The 5,203-nt window shown below is 49.9% G+C and overlaps 1 protein-coding gene across 1 annotated transcript in view; it reads right to left on the bottom strand.

The window, feature by feature from the left end:
• DENND2B (DENN domain containing 2B) overlaps positions 1–4,837 on the bottom strand; it is a gene marked incomplete in the record, with an annotated part of 128,496 nt that extends 123,659 nt beyond the window's left edge. Inside the window, 1 exon segment of the mRNA XM_073603977.1 lies at positions 4,570–4,837.
• Positions 4,838–5,203: the final 366 nt, after the last annotated feature.

Raw genomic sequence — 5,203 nt, forward strand, 5'->3', positions numbered from 1 at the left:
GACCTGCTGCAAAGTTACAATGTACAGTCTGATCACTGGGGGGAGGGGAGACTGGGGAAATGACTCCTCCCCCTTCTACAAAGTTACAATGTACAGTCTGATCACTGGGGGGAGGGGAGACTGAGGAAATGACTCCTCCTCCTTCTGCAAAGTTACAATGTACAGTCTGATCACTGCGGGAGGGGAGACTGAGGAAATGACTCCTCCTCCTTCTACAAAGTTACAATGTACAGTCTGATCACTGGGGGGAGGGAAGACTGAGGAAATGACTCCTCCTCCTTCTACAAAGTTACGATGTACAGTCTGATCACTGGGGGAGGGGGGACTGAGGAAATGATGGCTTTTAATGATAAAAGGTGAAGCTTTTCTTTGAAAAAATGCTTCTGTTAGTGTATATTGTGACGTGTCTGGGATTTATTTATGCATTAAAGTGACTGAAAGGTCCAATGTTATCAGATCTCACCATCCACACCTCCAGGATCCTTTGTCTCTGAGGGTGTGGAGAAATTCTGCAGGTAGGAAAATGGAATCAGAAGGTGTTTGTATATTCAGAGCTTTTCTGAAAAATGATCCTACGGCTGTGTTTGTGACTCGTCAGGAAATTATTTATGAATGTGACGTCACTCCGAATCCACCATGGCGCGCCGCCCATCAACATCCTCAACTTACGAACATCATGTGAGGGGTTCCCACCATCAATGTGCTGAGTTCCCGGGTCTGTACACCCGCTGTGCCCATTATGAGGGGTTCCCACCATCAATGTGCTGAGTTCCCGGGTCTGTACACCCGCTGTGCCCATTATGAGGGGTTCCCACCATCCCTGTGCTGAGTTCCCGGGTCTGTACACCCGCTGTGCCCATTATGAGGGGTTCTCACCATCCCTGTGCTGAGTTCCCGGGTCTGTACACCCGCTGTGCCCATTATGAGGGGTTCTCACCATCCCTGTGCTGAGTTCCCGGTCTGTACACCCGCTGTGCTCATTATGAGGGGTTCTCACCATCCCTGTGCTGAGTTCCTGGGTCTGTACACCCGCTGTGCTCATTATGAGAGGTTCCCACCATCCCTGTGCTGAGTTCCCGGGTCTGTACACCCGCTGTGCCCATTATGAGGGGTTCTCACCATCCCTGTGCTGAGTTCCCGGGTCTGTACACCCGCTGTGCCCATTATGAGGAGTTCCCACCATCCCTGTGCTGAGTTCCCAGGTCTGTACACCCGCTGTGCCCATTATGAGGGGTTCTCACCATCCCTGTGCTGAGTTCCCAGGTCTGTACACCCGCTGTGCCCATTATGAGGGGTTCTCACCATCCCTGTGCTGAGTTCCCAGGTCTGTACACCCGCTGTGCCCATTATGAGGGGTTCTCACCATCCCTGTGCTGAGTTCCCAGGTCTGTACACCCGCTGTGCCCATTATGAGGAGTTCTCACCATAAATGATTAATTCTTCATGAATTGAATACAATGTAACCAAAGTTTGGCAGAACAGGACGTTGATAAAAGCCAAGAACGGATTGTTGGGGGTCTTCAAGAAACGCGGAGAAGTGAATGATGACCCAGAACACGGGTTCCGGTGGACTGACCCTTTAGGCTCCATTCACTTGTACGACTTGTCATGTGGTTTTGAACATCAAAGTCACATGACAAGTCGCACCCCATGTCTTCCAATGAGTACTGTTCATCTCCATGCGACTTAAAGGCACAGCGACCTCAAAAAGTAGTTCCTGCAGTACTTGGGTACGACTTTCCTGAGACTTGAGGGCCATAAACTTCAATGTTAACCCTCAAAAGTCACATGAAAGTTGCACCTGAATGTCATTTATGTGACAGTTGTTAAACAGTTGTCCATTATCAGTGGTCAAAGCCAAAGCCGCATCCAAGTCATTACCCATCCAGAGTCACATCAAAGTTGCAATCCAAAGTATCTCAAAGTGTGAGGACTTGTTGCTGTTCTGTCATTAAGACCCCGCATAGCGCGATTCTTGTATGAGAAGCACAGAGACTGATGTGACTGTGGGGGAGGGGACATTAGAGTGTAAGCTCCTCTGTATAGAGACTGATGTGACTGTGGGGGAGGGGACATTAGAGTGTAAGCTCCTCTGTACAGAGACTGATGTGACTGTGGGGGAGGGGACATTAGAGTGTAAGCTCCTCTGTATAGAGACTGATGTGACTGTGGGGGAGGGGACATTAGAGTGTAAGCTCCTCTGTACAGAGACTGATGTGACTGTGGGGGAGGGGACATTAGAGTGTAAGCTCCTCTGTACAGAGACTGCGACTGTGGGGGAGGGGACATTAGAGTGTAAGCTCCTTTGGTACAGAGACTGATGTGACTGTGGGGGAGGGGACATTAGAGTGTAAGCTCCTCTGTACAGAGACTGATGTGACTGTGGGGGGAGGGGACATTAGAGTGCAAGCTCCTCTTGTACAGAGACTGATGTGACTGTGGGGGAGGGGACTTTAGAGTGTAAGCTCCTCTGTACAGAGACTGATGTGACCGTGGGGGAGGGGACATTAGAGTGTAAGCTCCTCTGTACAGAGACTGCGACTGTGGGGGAGGGGACATTAGAGTGTAAGCTCCTCTGGTACAGAGACTGATGTGACTGTGGGGGAGGGGACATTAGAGTGTAAGCTCCTCTGTACAGAGACTGATGTGAATGGCTCAGAGTTCTCTGTACAGCGCTGCGGTATATATCAGAGTTATATAAATGTATAATAATAATAGTGTGAGACTGTGGGGAGGGGACATTAGAGTGTAAGCTCCTCTGTACAGAGACTGCGACTGTGGGGGAGGGGACATTAGAGTGTAAGCTCCTCTGGTACAGAGACTGATGTGACTGTGGGGGAGGGGACATTAGAGTGTAAGCTCCTCTGTACAGAGACTGATGTGAATGGCTCAGAGTTCTCTGTACAGCGCTGCGGTATATATCAGAGTTATATAAATGTATAATAATAATAGTGTGAGACTGTGGGGGAGGGGACATTAGAGTGTAAGCTCCTCTGTACAGAGACTGATGTGACTGTGGGGGGAGGGGACATTAGAGTGTAAGCTCCTCTGTATAGAGACTGATGTGACTGTGGGGGAGGGGACATTAGAGTGTAAGCTCCTCTGTACAGAGACTGATGTGACTGTGGGGGGAGGGGACATTAGAGTGTAAGCTCCTCTGTACAGAGACTGATGTGACTGTGGGGGAGGGGACATTAGAGTGTAAGCTCCTCTGTACAGAGACTGATGTGTGGGGGGAGGGGACATCAGAGTGTAAGCTCCTCTGTACAGAGACTGATGTGACTGGCTCAGTGTTCTCTGTACAGCGCTGCAGTATATGTCAGAGCTATATAAATGTATAATAATAATAGTGTGTGACTGTGGGGAAGGGGACATTAGAGTGTAAGCTCCTCTGTACATAGACTGATGTGACTGTGGGGGAGGGGACATTAGAGTGTAAGCTCCTCTGTACAGAGACTGATGTGACTGGCTCAGTGTTCTCTGTACAGCGCTGCAGTATATGTCAGAGCTATATAAATGTATAATAATAATAGTGTGTGACTGTGGGGAAGGGGACATTAGAGTGTAAGCTCCTCTGTACATAGACTGATGTGACTGGCTCAGTGATCTCTGTACAGCGCTGTGGTATATGTCAGAGCTATATAAATGTATAATAATCATAGTCGCATTATTAGGAGCCCCCAGCTCCAGCGCTCTCGCTCAGCCATTCCTCCCCCTAGGAAGGTCCCGGCACTGAGGGAGTTAATCCCAAGCCATGTGCAGCCTTCACAAGCCGCATCCCCTCCTGGAGACATTTTTCTTTAAAGGGAAAGACGTACAAAACACAGGAACTTGACTGTCACAAAGCTCATGTATCAAAAGAAGGAAATTCTCCCCCAACCCCCCCCCCCAAAAAAAATAAGAGGGCCCCCAGACGTTTCGGCGCGCGTCCTTTGTACGCAGACCCCCCGCTCCGTCTCCGATACAGAAATAGACTTTCTCCCCCTGTGCAGACAAAGGCCAAACTCCTCCAATCAATACAAATTGTTTCCTGAATCACGCGGCGGGTTCGATACTTCGGAAACCACCAAAGACAAGAATAGCGCTCGGGTCACCTGAGGAGCGGATTCCAGAAAACTCGCCGACCACAAAGCGGAACCAAATCGCAAAATTTAAGGAACTTTCCTAAAAAACTCAAAACAATGAACAACAGTCCAATAAAAGGGAAGCCGGCTGCCTTCACTGGCAACTTGCTGATCCAGTTCTATTTGTCGCACCAAATCCAATCCATGTTCTGCGTTTTTTTTTTGGCTTACAAGAGGCGATCGCTCCAAAAATAAAAAAAAAAAGATCCCAACCAGCCAGCGATGACATCACTGCCCGATGTGTAACCGGCTCAGACGTTAACCCTCTCCGCACGCCGACCGTAATCCGTCACAAATAAGAACTTCGAAAGGCGACGAGAGCGCCCGGCGGGGGCGCCACAAAGCGCCAGGAGTCGCCGAAAGAGGCAAAAGTTACATTTTCTGGAAGTTTGTTACAAAAGAAAAGAAAGAAAAGAAAGTTGAGGGCGGAATGTTAATTCATTACCTCCGGGAGGTGGATCCATCGTCTGCGACCCATCTTTGTATTTCCCACACAAAATCCTGCGTCCTATGCTGAGGGGAGCGGGGATCAGCCGCATGGGGTGTGTTGGGGGTGGATGGGACCCCACCATGTGTGACCTCCCAGCGGTGGACGGTTCCCAGGCTGAGCTGGGCACAGTGCTGGGGGGGGGGGAGAAACCGAGTGTGAGCTTTGTATTCTGTGTGTCGTCAGCTCCCACCCCGAGCAGCACAGGAATTGTTCCTGATTCTCATCTCCGCCCTCTCTGGATCCTCCAGTGTGGAGAGAAGGATGGGGGGTCACTGCCTGCCCGGGGCCGGACAACAGGAGCTCACCCACAGGGATTGCGTCACCAGCCCGGGGCCACAAAGAGTGTCAGCTCCTCTGACCGGTGTGACTGGCTCAGTGTTCTCTGTACAGCGCTGCGGTATATGTCAGAGCTATATGAATGTATAATAATAATAGTGTGTGACTGTGGGGGAGGGGACATTAGAGTGTAAGCTCCTCTGTACAGAGACTGGTGTGATTGGCTCAGTGTTTTCTTAACAGCGCTGCGGTATATGTCAGAGCTATATAAATGTATAATAATAATAGTGTGTGACTGTGGGGGGGAGGGGAC

The sequence above is a fragment of the Aquarana catesbeiana genome, linkage group LG11, assembly GCF_042186555.1.
Source record: "Aquarana catesbeiana isolate 2022-GZ linkage group LG11, ASM4218655v1, whole genome shotgun sequence".
NCBI classification, from domain to species: domain Eukaryota; kingdom Metazoa; phylum Chordata; class Amphibia; order Anura; family Ranidae; genus Aquarana; species Aquarana catesbeiana.